The following is a 12,290-nucleotide window of genomic DNA, read 5'->3' as shown; positions in this document are numbered from 1 at the left end:
GATAAAAAGAAAATTATACTCATCGTTAATTAAAAAAAAAAAAAAAAAAAAGCTGTAGCAAATTACACATACACAAATGCAAAAGGCAGAAGGGGAAAATCAGAAAAAAAATCTACGCCCAGTACTGAGAGCAGCTGAGTGACGGTAGAAGTGGAAAGCAAACAGTAAATAAATTCCGTGTAACTAAAGAAACTGTTTTTTCTCCCTTTACCCTTGACCGTATCCTTCCAACACGTATGTGCCCGGTTGGCCCTAAACCACGCATTGTGAATGAGCCCTGGCAGTGCAGCCGCTGCCGGAGCCGGGCAGTGCCGCGCCGCAGCGAACATGGACCCGCGGGTGCGGATGCGGTTGTGCAGAGGCAGAGCCCGCGGCACGTCTGAACCCGCACATTATGTAACGCGGGAGAGCAGCGGAGCGAACGAGCCGGGGAAGAGGCACAAACCCCTCGCTAACAGCGCCCGGCTCCTCCTGCGCCGCGCTGCTCCGGGCGGGGGCTGCGGGGCTGCGGGGGCTCTGCGGGCCCGGCCGCCCCCCGGGCGGGAGCCGGAGCCGGAGCGGAGCCGGAGCGGAGCCGCCCGCCGGCCGCGCCGCCGCCCCGCCCGCGGTACCCCCGCCGTTGGCGTGGAAACGGGCTGGCGGCTCCGGCTCCTCCTCCAGCGCCAGCCCCGCGCTCCCCCTGCCCCGCTCCCCGGCGAGAGCGAGCAGCACCTCCCTGTCTCCCGCGGGGGGCCGCCGGACAAGTGCTCCCACGGCCGCCTTTAGAACAGCCCGGGTTTTTACGGTTGTGTTTTCCAGGGAGAAGATGGGAAAGGGCAGGTTCCTGCTCCTGCTGGGGCTGCGGGGCTAGTCCCTGCAGTCGTGGTGTGTCTGCTCGGCAAATCACAGATGCTGATGTGAAAAAGGGCCAAAGCAGAGGAGAGGCGTCAGTGGATGCGAGCGTTTGTACTGATGGATTGAGGAGGTGGAGGCTGCCTGCCTGGTGCTGGAGAGGTGAGTGCAATATTTCGCATTTCCTTCTCTCTTAAATCAGTTCAGTGATGAACATTTCCAAAATAAGAAAAAGCACTTCTATAGCCAGCAGGAAAAGATGTAATTTTGAAACAATAAGCTACGCTTCTGCTGGATAAAAAAATATGAGTGTCACTGTGAGGTAGGAACATTTCGCTGTGTGTAGACAAAAAATAGTAAGGGGAGGCAGGCTGCTGATACAGTGAAAATGACCTTCTCAAGGGATACCGGCCTTCTATTAGCTACTGCTTCAGCTTGGGCCCTTCTTCTAAAAATTAAGTGGTCTCCCTTTCCTAGCCTGAATTGTAACCCATTAATAGCCAATACCTGAGCCTTAATAAGATCTGCTGTGTCCCCTTAATGATTCAGTAAGATAATCCGCTAGATTCTGCCTGTTGGGAGAACAACCTCCACGCTATGTAGCACCTCCTCCCAGGGAAATGCAGCCTGGATAACATTCTATCAGAAAAGACTCCTGCTGCCAAATTTCTGTAATAAGTGCTCCTGGTAGCAGTCTCATGTGCTCACTGGAAGGATGTGTGGCTCTGCAGAGCCTGGATGCGTTCCCTCTCCGTGTGTGCCCGTGCATGTGAAGGAATGAGGAGGGTTCATATTAATCTGCACCTGTGGACGGCTCCCATCTGCACTTGTGAACCACAAGTTTTTTGATATCTTTGCATTTGCATTTTGGGAGAGTGCTTCATACACAAAACCTCCAAGCCTTCGATGTTAGCTGAGAGAGCTGCAGACAAATAGATGTCAGTTTAATTTCTGCTCATAGAACTGATCTGATCTGCTTTTGGCTGTTTCACTGTAGAAGCCGTTTAATGTGTCTTCTTGCAGTATTTATTCTGCAAGATATTGACCTATCTCAACATTTTCCTGGGAAGATTTGAGAAAAATATCACTAGATTTCCCTCCAGCATTTCTTTATATTTGTTTATAGCCATTTTCTGATAGCCTCACACCCAAAAATTGATTTTTATTTGGGCTCAGTATTTCGCGCCATTGTGGGTCACACCCTTCGGGTGGCCATCAACATTTCATCCATAAAGGTTACAACAGCAGGTCAGGTGCTCTGAATACCTACTTGTGGATCACAAAGGGGCAAAAATGAGTGTGCATTTTGGACTTAGGGGAAATTTTGTCTGACTTTATAAATATAGATGTTGGAAGTCCGAGCTGATGCCTTAGGTGCTGTTACAGGCAGAAATCCTCACTTTTCTTCAACAGGCACAGATTTGACAGCTGAACAGACACAGCTCTGCAGAGCAGAGTGTGTTTTGCCATTAATGTGGCTGTCTCAATCACATCATTTGTTTGGAAGCTATCATGCAAAAAGCACAGATCCCTGCCCTTGGATTAAGGACATTATCAGAGGAGAGGCCTGTGTGTATAGAAGGGTGAAGATCCAGTCTTCAAGAAGCCAGTGGCAGGTGTAATCAAAAGAAAACCTCTTAGTTATAAGGCATATTTAGGAGGAAAACTCATGCTATCTTTTGTTACCAAAGCACTGATTGCATTTTCAGAGAAGAAAGCCCTTCTGTGTACATATGTATGCTTATAAGGAAGAAAAGCTGATTAATTCTGTGCAAGGCATGGAAATGTCACTCTGACAATGGACCTTACAGAGAGGAATAAACTCTGCATGCTACATAAAGAATGCTACACCTCTGGCTGAGATTCTGTGCTTGTCACTCCACAGGCCACTGGTGAGAAGAGTTGAATAAGTCTTCTGCAGGTACTACCTTGAATTGTGTAAGCCTCCAGAACAGTTTAATGTTTCAGTTGCAGACCTTGGTTTTGAATTTAGTGTTGATAATCTAAAAATAACCAGCCAGGTAGCTCTGAGGGACTGAAGTGAAAGTGTTCTGGTTGTCTCTGACTATGCTCTGACCAGTTCTGACTATGCACTGATGGAACAAGGTATGTTAAATTTTAAGAAGTGTAGATAGAAACTGAAATTTGTCCCTTCTTAAGGAATCTACCTGCTAAGCAGTGGGGAAGGGGATAAGGATAACAGAAAATTCAGCAGGTAATAAAAGCTCAAATCCTTCAATGGTGAAGTCAGCTCTTCCTCTCCAGCTTAAGCAGATAAGGATTTTGACAGCAGCCTTGCTTGATACACAGGGGTGAGGCAATACAAGGCAATGATGCCTTTTTCTCTCTCCCCCTCCATGAATTAAAGAAAAATACTTTCAATTCCTTTGGGTTAAATCACAGTAATCCCACTTATTTCAGAAGAGATTCTTCAGATTTATGTACCTGAAAATGAGAGTTGAATCTGACTATTTCTGCTAAAGTTTTAGACCTGCTTTCACAGGAGTCACTGCAAGTTTTGTCATTTATTTCAGCTGGAGAGAGCCCAGCACACACAGTTGCACTGATCAGGTTCTCCCTTGCCTTTAGGAACAGAAATGTTGAACAGTTTTGTAGTTGGTTTCAGTGAGGTTGCAGGTTCAATGACAAATCCAGTAAACTAATTCATAAATTATCAGTTATTTGAATCATGCTTTTTTTGCTGAGAAAATGGGAGTGTTACTCCCATGTTACGGTTGACAGTACCCACCCTCAGCAGTAGTAGTTTCTACACAAGCAATCAACTATTTTCTTTTTCCCGAGAGAAAACTTATTCAAAGGCCATTAAAGATCTTAATCTTGGCCTATGTGCATGAAATCATATTTATACTTACAGAGGAGAATTGTCCCATTTTTATTTAAAAGGGCTAAATTTTGTTCTTTGTGATCCCCAAAGTATCCAGAATTAATCCACATCAATTACTAGTTACAACAGATTCCCTTCCTTTACTTGAGAGGATAATATGACTTATATTTTGTATGTTATATTCAGAGTTCACATTTTTATTAAACTTTCTAGAATTCAAGAATGGTGATTAGGAAGTCCAAATTTCAGCTATTACATTGATGAAAGAATAATCCCAAGAAAAACTATACTGTTCCAAAGCAACCAAAATCGATTCTCTTTGCAAAGTTCCCTGGCAATTTAAGGCATGTGGAATAGACAAGATGACAGAGAAGGGTTAAATACCATTTGATAAATTCTGTTTTGGATTCAGGAGTTGATACATATTAACAATTTAAGTTGTTTCAGCTTTCAAGTGGAATCAAGGACAGAATTTAACCCTTGACATGAAGGCTATAGAGAAAATATTCTTCTGTGAACTGTTGCTTTTCCTTAACATTGAAGGGACTGGTGGAGTTGGATGGAAGGAACAGATTCAAACATTGGTTACTACTGAATACATTTAAACTCACAACTAACAAAACACATGGCAAAAATTCAGAAGATAACAGCTCTATATGTTGGTTGTTACGGTTTTTTTTTCACTTCTTCAGCTCAGAGCATTTTCTGTGGTTCAGCAGAAGCTCAACTCTCCTCAGAATCCCATTTTACTATTTATTGGACACCCAGTGAATCATTAGGGAACACAGTTTAACCCAACAAATCCTATTTGCCTTTTGTTTTCTCTGTAAGCCCCTTATACCAGAGAGTTTTTCCTTCTCTGGATTCCTAAGCCATCACATCAAAAAGACAAATGTGATAACACCTCCACATGATTCCACATTGCAGAAATAACCTGTTGGATTACCAGTCAACACCTTGGCCAACAGAAAAACTTAAAGAGGCAAATCCAGAAAATCTAAGTATTTGTTTTGCTCACACACATGAAAAATAATGACTGGAAAGTAAATAATAATTTCATAGGAACTACAATTGGTTAATCCATTATTTTTACAGTGGATTTATGAAATAGTAATTGCCTGGACTTGGCAGTTGGAAGGAATTATTCTCATCACTTTCAGACGTCCATAACAAGGACATGTACACACGGAGTAGTTGTTAAGGCTTTCCTTTTAGCTGGTGGAAGAAAAAGAGATTTCTCCATTGGAGTTACCTAGACTAGTTTCTGACTACCATGTTAGTGTGAGATTGAGCTCTGTAAATGAGAGCTGACCTCTGGAAATGACAGCTCCTCTCCACTGCCTCTGAGGGAAGCACTGAGTGAGTAGCTCTGAGATAGCCACCTACATGCAGATGCTAAATCTGCACAGATGAATCCCACTCTCACTGTCTATAATGTAATGTTTAACTAAGATTTACTAGTTAATTATGAAGATATTTTCATGGCTCACCATAAATATTTGTAAGTCATAATGCAGTTGCCATTCCCTCCCTCCCTGCCCTGTTTCCTGGGCTGGCATTGCCTTCCCCCTCGGAGTTATCTCAACAACGGTTTGGTCAAGGCACTGGAAAGGCTTCACTGGAACAGCACCAGCAATCCAAATCTTTTATCAATTCTTCCAGGCACTATTCTAGCACACATTCCCAGTGTGTTTCTACTGATTTTCTTGCCTGATTTCTGTATTTTCAAATCTTACCCAGACAATGTGGAATAAGCACCTTTATCTCCATAAACCGCACGAATGCAAATACAATTAGGCAGCATAGCAAGTGTTGATGTACAAATAGAGTTGACACAGTTGTGTTGTGGAAGGAAACAACACAGTGGAGCTGAATTGATTACAATTCAGTGTCATGGCACAGTAACAAAAGCCCAGCTGGGTGTTTAGCTCTGAGAGGGCTTGCTGTTCAGAGGGGGCATGCACCTGGTTATTATATTCCTTCCTTTAAAAGAGAAAAGTGTGTATGATTCAAAAGGATACTTTCCTACCAGCTAAGGGAACATCTTTCTGAAGATAATACAATTTCAGCTATTAGGTTGGATTTTTCAAGTAGAGAGTTCTGTCTCTGAATATTACCAGCTGAAGTCATATAAAACAAATACTGGAATGTGTTAACAAAATATGATTTCTTTTGGATGTATAATATCTATTTATACATTTATATGCATTAGAGTTGGGGTTTTTTAAATGTCTTTTGAGGAAAGAAAGACCAGGATACTGGCTGTTGCGCCTCTCTAGTGTTTATGTTACAGGAGAGGATTCAAAACAATACTACAGGAAATATTTTCCATATCATTTAAAGCACTCAATTCAGTAAATTAATGCATATGATGCTAACCAAATCCATTACAAACTAGTTTTGCAGAATTAACACCATTGCACAGGAGCATCTCTCAGTACTGCCAGCAAGTTGATTGTTGCAACAGGCCTTGGCAAGAAGATTTTCTCTCAAGATGCCTTTCTGTGCCTGACCTTTTAAATTTGGCAGAGTTCAGGGTACCACAGCAGAAGCCATTTTGTGATGGGAAGATATTCATATATTCTTACCATTGCTAAGAATCTATTGAGCTTCCATGTGATATTGCTCAGTAATGGTAGAATCTCACCTCAATCAGTCATTTCAGACACATGTTTTAATCTCTTTTCCAATCCATCTATGTCCATGAACAGATAAACTCACCTTAATTTGTAATTCAGTGACATTTATGCAGGTATTTAAAATTCTAAGGCTAGCCTACTCCAAATTTGAACAATTGGTCTATTATCATATTGTTTCTGTTCCCTGACTAGATATGCAATAAGTCCTCTGATTATGTTTCATGCTGTGAATGTTCCTGAAAGCAAATCTGAACTTTGCCTCATAGCTGTGATTACACAGGTGTGTCAAGTTTGCTTTTTGCATGTGTGCTCACAAAAAGCAACAGAATACTGAAGACTTGATGTAATTTTTTTTAAGTTACAGGAACAAATTTTTGGCTACTAGGTTCAAGGGATCAACAATTGTTTTAAATGTGGCAAGACTTGAGGCTGATGTGCTGTTCAGTATTATATCAGCACAATATTATTTGCTCTCACAGGTCAAGTAAATATACAATGGTCTAAACAAATTAAAGTATCAAGTAGCATCAGGAAGAGGTAGGAACCAGTGACTTTTAACACTGAAAACTATAATTCTCCCCTTTTCCAGAGTGGCCTCATTGTACCCTGCAGTCTTGAATGGTGCAAATTCTATATAACAGAAGTTAAAACATCTATAAAGTAATAACAGTAATAACCTACCATATAGACAAAGAACTGAATTATTGGATCTCTTACAGTTCTCTGTCAGCACATGTGGGTTATAAACTAAAATTAAATGTTTACAGAAGATATTACTCTGGTCTGTGACAAGAAAAACCTCTCTCTTTGCTGTATCCATGGCATAGCAATTCTACCCTTTTCCCACTTCTGCAGTCAAGGAAACCAAGAACAGCCACTGATATTGTGACCAAGAGGATCATACCTGGAAACTGCTCTAATTCACACTGTGGCTTAGGCAGCCCCAACCTGGCTCTACAATAAAGGCTGGATCACAAAAATGCCTTTCTCCCCCAGATTAAGACTAGAAGTGTTTGAGTTTCTGTGTATTTTTGATTACTTTATGTTGCTTTTCTAGTTGTGTCTTCTGATACTGGAAGGCAATGAACCCCAAGTAGAAAATACCAGAATATTCCAATTCAGAAATCATTTAGGGAGAATAGATCTGGAAGAAATGGATGATGACCATTATAGTAGAAGTGTGCTTTGAAGGGCAGATTGGGCACACAGGCATATGGAAGTCTGGGACATCCTTTAAATATTGTAAACTTAATTACCAAGTGATGGGAGAACTTCTCAGTGAGCAGCACAATTACAGTCTCCAGGTATTTTCAGTCAGTATTTTCTTTGTGCTGTTGGATACCTCCAATGACAGGAGCCTGTAACTCATCAAAGCTTATCTATACAACTGTAGCCTTGCATTTTGGATACATTATGTTTTCATGATTAACCTGTCAAGAATTATTCACAGACCTCATTGAAAGTTTACATAAACAAGTCAATTCAAGAAAATAGTCAATTGTTTGTTTTAAAGGATACCAGATGGAATGCTGTCAATCTAAGCACCACTGTTCTTACTCAGTTGTGAGATATGGTGCAAATGGAATTTCTGAGACATGGCATTTATGATCTGTCTTTATCTGTGTTGCAAAGATTTATACTTGATGGAAGAATGTTAACAGTACATCAATCTCATTGTTTACTTGGTGTCTGCATCTTATTATCAGAATCATCAATTATAGATTCCATAATTTTTAAGATGTAATTTAAAAGGATATGTTTTTTCAGATTTAGCTAGTCACAAAATACATAGAAAATACAATTTTTCCCTACAGTTTCTTAAGCTTCTGTTGGGATTAGTCAGAGGCATGTGGTGATCAACCACTTATACAAGAAATAGAAGGTCAAGATTAAAAGATTTCAGAAAATAATACAGGTGTGCAAGAGGTCAAGGACTTGGCTCTTCCTTTTAACTTTTGCAAAATCTTTTAGAAATGTCACCTTTACCAATGAGCTCCCTCCTGCAATCAACACAAAAAATGAGAAAGGACTGTTAAAATTATTTTTGTGCAGAGCACTAGTTGAGAGTGGACATGAGAATCTGAAATACAAACCAAAATTGTACCTCATTCTGATGAACTGAAAAAAAAAAATTCTCAGAATAGCCAAGGAGACACAAACAGTACCATGATGACAATGTTCAGTGACTTGTTCAGTGTCATTCCTGTGTCTAACAGAGCAAAACTACTTAGAGCTTTTACTGGAGGTTTCCCTATTGCCCTGAGCCTTCAGCCAGCACAGAGGTGACACAAACTGGGGTTTATTTCTCCTGAGCTATTTGGCACAAAATATTCTTTGGGATGAGGAGACTGCCACTGTGTCAGTGGCATTGCATCCTGATGGGATTGCTGCCAGCTGGAGGAGATTGAAACCAAACTGGAATTGCTATAAGGTGGGTTTGGGCTGAAAGCTGAGCCAGCTGTGAGCTCTGTACCATTGCCTGCCTTTGTGCCTTTGGCAGAGGAGGGGAGACACCTTATCGGGCATTTTCCTGGAGTGGAGAAGTAAGAAATTTTATGTGCTTTGTTTTCTGGAATGCCTGTAGCTTTTTTGGGTAGATTGTGGGTTGTTCTCTTACTACTAAGATGCATCCTGAGGGGGAATTTTTTAGCCTTGCTACAACAGAGATGCAAAAGTTGTTTGAAAGTCAGAGAGGGCTTTAAAAGGCAGTATCCCTTTTCATAGTTACTAAAATACTGATTCCAAAACCTCAATTAAAAAGTCTTGAGGTATGCTGTAAATGAACCAAAACACAACAAAAGCTGTGCTTTTAGGCACAATTATCCTGGTAGTTATCAGTCAAGGAATAGTGCGATACCTGAGCAGTGGTACCTGAGATCACTGAAAATACAGACCCCACTCAGCCAAGTGCCCTCAGAGATGTCCCTGTAGTCCTTTAATGAAGTTCTCAAGATGAATTATTGTTCTGCTGTACATTGTGGATATTTCCCTCCCATCCTCTCCCCTTGGTAAATCTGCTTTGTGAGTTTAAGGTGGATTTGGAATCCCTACAGCTGCAATAGCTTTTGCCCTGTTTTGACCCAATATGGCTTGCTGAGAAATTCATGCCCAGCCCCTCTGCTGAAGGCTGGATGTGCTGTGGGTAACCTCCACCATATGCATTATTTCATGTCCCAGATCTGTGCCTGTTTCACAGAGCTGCTTCTACTGTAATATCAACAGTAGATTTTTAGTGAGCAAAAAGAAATAAAATGGTGAGTCATCAGCTTTTTTCCTGCATATCTCATCTGCGGGAAATGCAGAATGCTAACTAGAATAGTTAGGCATCAGCGATAAAATTCCAGCTATATGTGCCATCTTAATAGTAGGCTAGAGTGTCACCAGAAGTATTTTTTTCCTGGTAATATGAGAAATGAATAACTAAGGATCCACTGCTGAATAATGAATAAACGAAAGGCTCGATTAGCACCTTTCAGCTTTCAGATAATTTTAGTGCTGCAGCTTCTTGAGTCAAGAAGAGATGTCACTGAGAGTAAAAGGAACAGAAAAGCAACTACCTGAGATGTTGCTGTTAAAGCTGTGCTGTGAGGGTGGTGGTGCACATTTGCCTGGTCAGTGAGGCTCCCCCATAAGCTGATAGGACAGCCTCATGCAGAGAAAAACAGCAAAATTTGGGGGTATTGCTATTAACAGTAACAGTAGATCATGTGTGTAGTCTCATAAATCAACTCATCAGTTCCCAAAACATGATTCAAGAGCCTGCTTCAAACAAAAGGAATGAAATTATCAGGGTCTCAGAATGGTGAGCTGACCTCTGTGTACCTTAAAGAGGAGGAGACAAGTCCAGTTAGGGTGGGATACAAAAAGGAAACTTTTCTGACCTCAGCAAAAGAGAACTTGTACAACAGGAGAGAGATGGATTATTTAGAGACAGAATTGAAGGGCTAAAGGATAAGTAAAAATATAGACATATTGGCTGCGTGACTAGGAAGTTTGCAGACTACAGAGAATTAAAAAAAAAGGGGGGGGGGGGAATATCTGAATGATGAGAATGCCCTTACATGCAACACAACTGGAACAGGAGCAGTGATTGCCCTCCTCCCCCTCTCTCTCTCCACACATGTATAGACAGAAAAGTACTGGTAGTGTTAATGGAACACCAAAAAACATCAGTATGTGCAACAAAATTGGAAGCTACACCTTCTGATATTACTAGTAGTAGTACAGTTACCAATGAAAAATAAAACATCAAGAAAAATGACTGGATTTTGGTTTATCCTTAATAACAAAATTAAATCCATCTATCATTCCTATGTTTCAGCTTAAGGAAAAAATAACAATTTACAAGCTTGCTTGAGGCTGAAAAATAACAACTTTACTCAGCTAAATCTAAATCATGGTACTCCTATGTTACAGTAAATACCCAGATTAAAAGTCCATCTTCCTCAGAAGATGGACTTAGATTTAGCAGTTTATTTTGTTACTTATCCACTTTAAGAGTAATTTATGGTAATCAATATACAATACCTAATGTTTTGTATTTGTTTTATAGACAAAAAAAATATTCTTTGAATTATATGAAAGCCATCTACTATTTTGACAGGATCAGTATAGCCCTATGAATACATGAAATCATCCAACCACCTCTTGTCATAGCATGACTCAAAATGGATGTGGTCAAATCTGGCCTCTGCTTTTCCAAGCTTGATGAAACTAGGAACAAACATAGTGAATACCTGCAGAAGCCAGGCTGGGAACATGTGCACAGAGCAAGAAATTAATGTTGAAACACAATGATACTGATCATGCTTCAGCATTTCCTAGAAATACAGTCATGCTGAGATCATACAAAAGCGGGGAGCTGAAAATTAAACTATTTTGGTATCTATTCTTACAGAAGTTCTCACCGTAGATATTCCAATATATGAAGAGTATGAATCATGCACTGAATACTAAATTTTCATCAGTAAAACAGTCTCTATTGCTGGCACTTTGGTATCCTGCTTGCAGTGTTGTTAAATACATTGTTTTTTTTTCATCCTGTTCAAAACCAAATACGGGTTCATTTCAAAACCTACTGAAGTCAACAAAACCATTACTTTTAAAGTGGATCACAGCCACAGCACTTTACAGGGTTTGGAATGTTTTTACTCTTATTTTCTCTTAATAAATACTGTCACTGTTTCTGCTGAGGAAGAACTATGAATGCCCTTACTCTGAAGTGTCACTTATCATAGGGTGCCAATTCACCATAATGACTTAAGTTCCTCCAACTCATTTTACATTCTCATTTAGTGCCACATAGAAACATTTTTCATCTCAGTAGAAAAGCAAGGTTGAATAAGACGAAGGACCTAACATTATCTAAGGAGCTTAAACTCTTCAGAGCACAAGTAGTGAAAAGCACACTGAGACTATTGCTAGAGATGTTTGCACTGCACCTTTAGTTTCACTTTTTGGATAAATCAGGCCTTCATCCTCTTCAAATCTGCAACCTGCATCTCTATCCATGACCAACTTGCTTATTGAAAGAGTTCTTTAAAAGTCTGATGAAAGGAATTTAACCACCAGTGTCCTCTAATATTCATTGTACGTTCAACATAAGCTGCTTAGAGTCAGTCGGGAGTTGGGAGGCAGCAGGGAGTGCCTGGGATCCCTGTGCGTGTGCTGGTGGGTGTGGAACTGCAGCTGGGCTGTGAGGGGGGCGTGATCACCCCTCCAGAGGGAGAGAATTGATAGGAGAGGCTGAAGAGAAATCCTCATGGCTGCTAAATCTCAAAAGGATGTTAGGTTCTTTCTGGCAGCAGCAATTATCGGTGGTGGGGTTTTGTTTTGGTTTTGTTCAGGGGGAGGTGTCAGTGAAGGAAAAATAGGAGCTAAAGAAGTTGATGCATCAGATACCAAGGTCTTTTTACTTCTCTTTGAGTGAAAAAGAACTTAGTTTCTATAGGTCTCTACAGAACTTTATCTAGCTG

The 12,290-nt window shown here is 40.7% G+C and overlaps 2 protein-coding genes across 2 annotated transcripts in view; one reads left to right on the top strand and one right to left on the bottom strand.

Moving 5' to 3' along the window:
- The window catches only part of RSPH14 (radial spoke head 14 homolog), a 72,266-nt gene that overhangs the window by 15,999 nt on the left and 43,977 nt on the right, over positions 1–12,290 (bottom strand). The window lies entirely within an intron of this gene.
- The window catches only part of GNAZ (G protein subunit alpha z), a 49,928-nt gene continuing 38,298 nt past the window's right edge, over positions 661–12,290 (top strand). Inside the window, exon 1 of the mRNA XM_063172877.1 lies at positions 661–993. The gene's annotated coding sequence lies outside the window, so the exon portion shown is untranslated. The remainder of the gene's footprint in view (positions 994–12,290) is intronic.

This window comes from Melospiza melodia, chromosome 20 (assembly GCF_035770615.1).
Source record: "Melospiza melodia melodia isolate bMelMel2 chromosome 20, bMelMel2.pri, whole genome shotgun sequence".
NCBI lineage: Eukaryota > Metazoa > Chordata > Aves > Passeriformes > Passerellidae > Melospiza > Melospiza melodia.
This window is presented reverse-complemented; position numbering and strand designations above follow the sequence as displayed.